Here is a 9,038-nt window from a genome sequence, read left to right on the forward strand (position 1 = left end):
GGACAGCCCCCCTCGCCAGGCCTCGCGACAGCCTCCGAGCGCCTCCTGATCATGGCCACTGAGGTAGGGGCGAGCGCCCGACTCGCAGGCAGTGCCTGATTGCCGCAGGACCAAATGCCCTAGGGGCGGGCTGGGCAGAAGGGGGAGGCGGGAGTTGGGGGTGGGATGGGTGATTCCCCGGGTCAGGTCTGGAGGGAGGAGGTAGGGGCTTAGTGAGGGCTCATCTCCCCCTTGCGTGTCAATCTTCCCCTCGCCCCACCTGAGCCCCTAAGCTGTCCGCGACACTTGTTGGCATTAGTGCCAGGGTTGCTTCAGGGCCCCAGGCTGGGCTTTCCCCTTCCCTGGACTTCACAAGTCCTGAAACCGCTTTCCTAGAGGGTTGGAGACGCGTGTGCGCGTGTGTGAGGGGAGGGAAGGCGGCTGGCCGCCGTTGCTATGCAGTCAGCTTCTGAACCCTAAAGCTTGGCTAAGGGATGACAGACTTACCTCTATATCCGCATTTCCTTTGCGGGAGGGAGGGGACAAAGACATCCTCAAGCTGAGAACCCAAACGGTTGGTCCCCACTTTTGCATATCACCCTTCTTGAGTTTTTACCCCATTCGAGGTTTTTTTCTTTTTCTTTTTTTTTTTCCCCAGGGTGTCCAAATTTCCCCTCCATCTGATGGGAGGTTCTGCCTTCTTCAGGGTGCAGTGATAGATGTGTCACCTTCAAGCACTTGAAGTCTGAACCAAGGGGCCTGTTAGCTAAGGGCAGAATCCTGGTGTAATGCTTGAGGTCAGGGATTTCCCCCTCTACCCCTAGGAATTGCCCTTCTCCCCCCTCATTTCAGGACAGAGATTGGGCTGTTTATGTTCCCACTTTATATGTAGTAAAGGTGATGGATGAGAAACGAGAGGACTGATTTGCTACTCCACACAGCATGTCAGCAGTAGAGCTGAAAGTTTTTGCCTTTGAATTTTTGGAGTGAAACTCAGGACATCAGGGTCTCCCTAGTTCTGATGTTGACTTCCTTTGTGGTGTCTCCCCATTTCCAATCCAGCTGGCATGAGCTGGGGGAGCGCAGAGGCCTTTGAATGATTCAATGCAGTGCTTCTGGGCATCCTAGTGAGCAGTGTGACATTAATACTAAGTGTGGCTGTTGTTATTCCACTCAAGTTTCCACCACAGAACAAGGTGTCATTGCTTGGCATTGCTTGGCGTTCTGGCAAGGCACAAGGTTACCTAGGAGGAGAGCTTGCCTCTCAGGACTAGGTGTGGGGGCAAGCCCTGGGCAGACCCTGGGAGCTTGGTTTCTAGAATAGAGGAACCCAGAGTACTCACAAAGCACCAAAGACACAGAAGAGGGCAGGAATAATAAAGGGAGAAACCAAGGAGCTGGTTATCTTCCAGATAGGGCTGCCAGACTGCAGCAGAGCTGTGTTGGATGGAAAAGGGAAACTTCAGCTACATGGGCATGGCTGGGCCAGCAGTGTGGGCAGAGAAGGCAGCTGCCTCTGCGATGTGATCTGACAGATTCCAACAGGCCCATCTGTCCCAGGATATCTCCCTCACAGGTCTGCCATGGTCCACAGATTCCAACCAGCAGGCTACATCTCTAGGTTGAGGCGGCGTTTCCAGGAGGCTGCTGTGAGACATGCATGACTCTCCCCTGGGAGGGGCTCTGCTCATAACGCCTCTGAGAATATTGCACTTTCCTGTGTACAAAGCACTATCGCAAGCATGATCTCTTTCAAGCCTCAGAGCAGCCCTGTGAAGTGGGTAAGGATGGTATTATTATGCCCAATTAACAGATGAGACAACTAAGGTTCAGAAGCTTGCCTGGTCCCTGTGAAGGAGCCAAAGAAGCATCATTATCCCATTTTACAGATGATGCAACTGAAGTGCTGAGACTTATTCAGGAAAATATGGCTAAAAGGTGGCAAGGATGGGATAAGAACTTGAGTCTTCTGCTTCTTTGGCCAGTGCTTTTTTTTTTTTCTTTCCTGCATCCAATTAGCCTATTGCGTCACCTGATAGAGAGGAGGGCCCTCCAGGTCTTGATGTGAAGCTTTGATGGAGAGAAAAGGAAGTCATGACGGGCTGGAGTGTGGCGACTCAGGCCCCCTGCTTGGCCTGGCTGGGTTGGTTTGAGGGCAGAGGGACAGAGGGGCAAAGGAAAGTCCAGAAGTGATGGGGAGTTGAGGACAAACATTCCTCACTTCACTATTTGGCCTTGGGTGGACTCTGATGGCAGAACTGAGGCTGGAAGCCTTAGCTCTGCCAGGGCACAGGACATGCACGTATTCTGGGTTATGGGGTGAGTCATTCTCCTGAGGCTGTTTTTACTGTTAGAATTGAGTTGAGATTACCAGGACAAACTTGTTGGGAGAGAGAAAACATCGCTTTCAGTTCCCATGATTATTCTCTTAGGATTCTCAATAGGAAGTTCTCAGCTCTAGGAGAAGCTGTATTGAGAGGAGAGAGGGAAAGGAAAGGGGTGGGGATCGGGACAGAGAGGGAGGGGTGAGGGAGAGGGAAGAGATTCATGGGTGGAAACTGGGTCTTTTCTGTTCCCTAATTTCTGTTTAGGAGTTAGCATTAGGGGAGAGGTGTCTGTGAGGAACTCAGAGGAGGGATGGAGCCTCCTGAGCGATACACTGACCTCATTTGGAAAGCTGCAATGAGCCCATTTTCTGAGCAGCAAACCTCTGCAAATGTGTGTCACTGGGAGCAGGGTCTGCCCTGGGAAATAGTCCAGGTGACCAAGGACAACTGGGAAGTGCCTGGCTGGGAGGGGCTTCTCCAAGTGGTGGGGTTTGGCCTCTAAGAGATTTTAAAATGCATCCAAGTAGCATTATTCAAGCAGGGTATTTGGAGGTTTGATCTTTGAGGCTTGGAATTAATGACCAGTAGACATTGGGTCAGGCTTGAGCACTGGTACAGGCTGAGAAGAAGGGAGGCCTTGTGGCTGGTGTTTTATCCTTAGGCTTGACCTGGCTGTCTGTGACTCACAATCCTCACTCCTCCTTCACATCCCAGCCAGGAAGCAGAGTGCTGGCATCAGCGGAACCTCCTGATTCTTGATGCCTCACATGCATCCTATGGAATGAGATGGTTTTTAATGAGGGTGAAGATGGGGCCAGGGGGGCACTCCTGTTGGATTTGGGCAGACTGGACAAGGAGCTCATTTGCATTCCAGAGCTTGTTCCGCTGTACCCCAGCTGGTTGACTGTCAGGTGAACAGGAGCCAAATATGTGACCTGTGGTACCCACTCTCCAGGAAGCCTCCCCCTCCTTCTCACACTGAAGTTTGAAAATTGGTCCCATGGGTCTTACCACTGATTTTCTTCCTTATGAAATGCGTCTTGGCCCTGTCTTCACTCTGCTGCCAGTGGGCCAGGGGTGGCAATGGGAGAGAGGGGCAGGGTTGAGGAAGGTGAGAAGTGGAGAGAGGCTCAGGTCTCTGGGTCAGTTAAGAACCTCCTAGGAGATGCCCAGGGGAGACTCAGAAACTGCAGCCTCAGAGAGAGTTGTGCACATATTTTGAGATCCTCTGGTAGGATTTCAGAGCATCATGGATCTCTGCTGAAAGCCCCACCAGCTTGCTGAAAGCTTAGTAGCTGGCCAGAGGCCTGGAGCCTGGCTTAGCTCTTGCCCAAGGGGCCCCAGTCATGGGATTCTTTATTTGGAGGTCCTAAACTAGCAGCTCTAGAAATGAGTCTGGTCCATGGGTGTGCCTTATTTAGTCTGTTGAGTGCTTATACATTTAAAAAATGTATTAGAAACATACAAAAATCAGGATATTTGTTGTTAAGAAGATCTAGATTTGTGGCTTCTTTTGAGACACCAGAAGTGCTGGCAACCTGGGTATACATTCCCGTGTGGCAATAGTCATCTGCTTCCTGGAGATGGGGTACCAGTTTTCTAATTAGCCCCCCAGGCCCCACCTGGCCCACTTATTGCTCAGCCCCTGTAAACATTTGCATTCATAATCCCTGATAAAACCTCTAAAATGTCAGAGCTGAAAGGGGCTTGAGCAATGATGTAGTTCCAGTTTCTTAGTTTCCAGCTGAAGAAATTGAGGTCCAGAGAAGGGAAGACTTTCCCAGGGCCATGTGGCCCAGGGTCAAGTCTCCTGCTGCCAGGTCAGTGGGCCATCTTTCCACCAGGGCTTCCTGGCACTTCACACTCAAGCCACCATGAATGGAGAAAACCAGGAGACCCTGCCTTGTCTTAAATCCTGCTCTTCACCAACTTCAGATGGGTCTGCAATATATGTACTCTATGTAGGTCTGGGAGACTAAGGCTCTGCCATATTAAATGTGTCTGATATCCTTTAGCAACTCCTCAAGAGTTGCTCCTTCACAAACACTCTCCAGGGAGAGAAGCAGATCTCTGGTCACCCAGAGCCTGGATAGTAGTCTAAGGCTCAGGATATTGTTGGTACTGAAAAGGGTGTTGACCTATCTTTGTCTGTCTGCTTGAGAACCCGTGGATCAAAGCCAAGGGGAAATGGGAATTTATTATGTAAGGTAGCACCCCCAAATCTTAATGTATTAATAGCTTAATACAATAGAAGTTTGTATCCTGCTCAGTGAAGTTCCAGGTAAGTGTTCCTGATCAATAGGTATTGATCTTTCTGGCAGTGATTCAGGGACCCAGGCTCTCCCCAACTTGTAGCGTCACTATCTTCAACAGAGGGCTCCACCAGCCTCCATGAAAGGGGAAAAAGCAGGGAGGAGTGGTACATCTTTATGAGTCAAGCCTACACATGGCATTCGTCACTTCCTCTCACATTCTATTCAGTCATAGGGACCCACCTAACTGCATGGGAGGCTGGGAATTAATATAGCTGTGTGCCTAGGAGCAAGAAGAAATGGCTTTGGTCAATAGCTAGCCAGTCGCTAGAGACACATGCCTTCAGGACAGCACACATATATGTGTGTACACATGTGTGCATTCAGGCACAGATTTAACAAAATCCCTATCAAATTAGCAACATCGTTTTTCACAGTATTAGAAAAAACAATGCTAAAAAAGAGAAAAACAATGCTAAAGTTCATATGGAACCAAAAGAGAACCTGAATAGCCAAAGCAATCCTATGCAAAGAACAAATCCAGAGGCATCACATTGCCTGACTTCAAATTATACTACAAGGTTATAGTAACGAAAACAGCAGGTTTTATATGGGTCAGAGGAGAGGAAGCTGAGTCCATGTCAGAATGGTTTCTCTCCTTTCTTTCCATTCTCACCACCGCTTTTCTCACCACTCTTTAGTTTTTCCCATGGACTATTAGAAAGAGAATCATCCCTCCAACTGTCCCCTCACCCCAGTCTTGTCCTCTTCTCACAAAACTGCTAGAATGAGTCTTCTAGGGGTAGGGAAGTCCACAGATTGACTGACTTTTGTAAGTTGGTTTTACAGGGGCAGAAGAAGGCCATAGCCCTGTTCCTTACTCTTGAAAATACATTATAAAACCTTAACCAGAGCAGACACATTAACAATTAACTTATTTATATTACCAAAGAATTCTTTATTTCTCCAAGTTTTCATAGGTTCCTAGTAGATATCAAGGGGATTTCCTCAAAGAAAACCTTGATTAGAGGAATCAATGAATATAAGCCTAGAGGAGGGCTTAGACATTATTTAATTCGGTCACAATACTTTGAGATTATGTACATTTTGTACATAGAGCAAGGTTCACCTGGATTTAGGAAAGTCACACATAGTGTTTTTGGATTCCCACCTTTTCAGGACCTTGATCTACCAATTAACTGCTCCTTCTACTTTATTGATAACCTTTCCTAGGTATTTATTATTTCCCAAGATTTTTGTTTGTTTTTAAATTTTATTTTATTTTAGATTCAGGGAGTATATGTGCATGTTTGTTTCATGAGTATACTGCATATTGGTGGTGATTGGGCTTCTAGTGTACCCATCATCCAAATAGTGAACATTGTACCTGATGGGTAATTTTTTAACCCTCACCTCCTCCCCTCTTTTGGAATCCCCAGTGTCTATTATTTTCATCTTTATATCAATGTATACCCATTGTTTAGCTTAGACTTATAAGTGAGAAGGTGTGTTTTGTGGCATTTGATTTTCTGTTTCTAAGTTAGTTCACTGAGGATAATGGCCTCCAGCTCCATTCATGTTTCTGCAAAAGATATAACTTTATTATTTTGCATGGCTGTGTAGTATTCCATGGTGTATATATACCACATTTTCTTTATCCAGTCAAGTGTTGATCATCACTCTGAAGTTGGTTCTATGACTTTGCTATTGTGAATAGTGCTGTGATGAACATACGAGTATAGGTGTCTTTTTAACATAGTGATTTATTTTCCTTTGGGAGGATGCCCTGTAGTGGGATTGCTGGGTTGAATGGTAGTTCTCTTTATAGTTATTTAAGAAATCTTCATACTGTTTTCCATAGAGGTCGAACTAATTTACATTTCCACCAACAGTGTATAAGTGTTCCCTGTTCTCTGCATCTATGCCAGCATCTGTTGTTGTTTTTTTAATAGTAGCCATTCTGATTGGTGTAGCATGATATCTCATTGTGGTTTTAATTTGCATTTCTCTGATGCTTATTTATGTTGATCATTTTCATGCGTTTATTGGCAGTATTTATTCTTTTCAGAAATGTCTGTTTATGTCCTTTGCCCAGTTTTTAATGGGTTTTTTTTTTTCTTGTTGAGTTGTTTGAGTTCCTCATAGAATCTGGATATTAGTCTTTTGTCAAAGGCATAATTTGCAAATATCTTCTCCCTTTCTGTAGGTTGTCTGTGTACTTTGTTGGTTATTTCTTTTGCTGTGCAGAAGCTTTTTAATTTAATTAAGTCGCATTTGTCTGTTTTTGTTTTTATTTCATTTGCTTTTGGGGACTTCATCATACATTATTTGCCTATGCCAATATCCAGAAGAGTTTTTCCTAGATTTTCCACTAGAATTTTTACAGTTTCAGGTCTTAAATTTCAGTCTTTAATCCATCTTTAATTAATTTTTGTATATGGTGAGAAATAGGGGTCCAGTTTATTCTTCTGCACATGGTCAGCCGGTTTTCCCAGCACCATTCTTTGAATAGGAAGTCCTTTCCCCATCCCATTTACAATAGCCACACACACGCACACACACATACACATACACATACACACACACACACACTTAACCAAGGAAATGAAAGATCTCTATGAGGAGAACTACAAAACACTGATGAAAGAAATCGTAGATAACACAAACATATGGAAAGACATCCAATGCTCAAGGATTGGAAGAATCAACATCGTTAAAATGACCATGCAGCCCGAAGCAATCTACAGATTTAACACAATCCCTATCAAATTTAGCAACATCATTTTTCACAGGATTGGAAAAAACAATGCTAAAAAAAAGAAAAAACAATGCTAAAGTTTATGTGGAACCAAAAGAGAACCTGAATAGCCAAAGCAATCCTATGCAAAGAACAAATCCAGAGGCATCTCATTGCCTGATGTCAAATTATACTACGAGGCTATATAACCAAAACAGCAGGTTTTGTCTGGGTTACTGGTACAAAAATAGACGTATAGACCAAGGGAACAGAACCCAGAACCCAGAAATAAAGCAACATATCTACAACCAACTGATCTTTAACAAAGTTTTTCCCCAGTGTTTAAGCAAGTTTAAGTATCTTGCATCTTAAATCCTCCCCTTCAGCAGGAACCTTTCCTGCTCCTTGTGATCTGATTCTTGCCTCCCCTACAGTCTCATCTCCCACTGTTTCCTATCTAGTCTGCAAAGTACCTCCAGTCTTGCTGAAATCTGCCTCTAGTAGACCATGTGCTCTGTCTTTGTCACTTTGCACAAGCTTCTCTTTTTTCCTGGGTTGCCTTTTCCTCCCTCTCCGCACTCCCTGCCTGCCCCCTACTACTAGTAACCCCTGGCCTTCCTTTATGACTCAACACAGGCTTCAGGAGGCCTTTTCTGAGTGAGCATTTCTGGGTAAGATGTTACTTCTCTGTGGCATTTGTCACTGTCTAATTCATTATGTATTTACTTGTCTTCCTCCCTGGAGCTCACAGACTCTTTTGCTCAGCACCCCCAGAGCTTGGCACTAGGAGAGACTCAATAAATGAGAGGCGAGTGACTGAATGGATCCAGCTTAATTACACGGGATGAACTGGCTGTTGTTCACTCTGCCTTTGGGGCTTGGTCTCCACGTGGTCTCAATGTTGGTCATATTTCAACCAGTGGGATTCTTGTCTTGAATGTGGGTGACTGAGGCTGGAGAGGTGGAAAAAGTGGCCGTGTTCTGTGGAATTGAGCCCATTCCCCTCAAACACTGGAGTCTGTGTCAATGTCAAGTCCACAGATGTGCACAAGGGACAGAAATCTCCCCTCTCCTTCCTTCCAGGGAAGGCTATTTCTTCCATTTCTGGCCTCAGTCCACTTCATCCACACTATTCTCTGGGGAAGTTTGGGGAAGGGCCCACACTGTTCATGGGCCCTTTGTTTCCTGTGGTGAGAAGTGCTGGATGTGAAAAGCATCTGGGATGCTCTCTGGCCGGGGCGACAAAACTCGGCCTGGACCCCAGTCTCTGAGTTCAGGGGTGCATCAGGTATTCCTCTGTCCCACATGCTACCTGCCCCCAACTCTGTTGTGAATTCCACTTGGCAGGATTGGAGCATCGGTCTTGTTCAGTGCTGGGTTCCCCAGGCACAGGGTCTCACAAGTGAACGCTTGGTACTTGGTGAATGAATGAAAATATGAAAGGTTCAGCTGTGTGTGTGTGCGTGTATGTGTGTGCGAGAGAGAGAGAGAGAGAGAGAATAAGAGAAAATAAGAGAAAGAGAGAGAGAGAGAGACAGAGAGAGAGAGAGAGAGAGAAAGAGAGGACTGGATCGGCCACCAGGAGGTCTTGTTCCTTTTGTTAAAATATGTTGGTTCCAGAACTTCTCATTTTGGCTCAACTTTGGCCCTGCTTTAGGCTTGTTAAAAATTTTCTTAGAGTTGCGGTCTTGCTCTGTCACCCAGGCTGGAGTGCAGTGGTGCAATCACAGCTTACTGCAGCCT

This window comes from Mandrillus leucophaeus, unplaced genomic scaffold, assembly GCF_000951045.1.
Source record: "Mandrillus leucophaeus isolate KB7577 unplaced genomic scaffold, Mleu.le_1.0 Scaffold117, whole genome shotgun sequence".
In the NCBI taxonomy this organism is placed as follows: Eukaryota; Metazoa; Chordata; class Mammalia; order Primates; family Cercopithecidae; genus Mandrillus; species Mandrillus leucophaeus.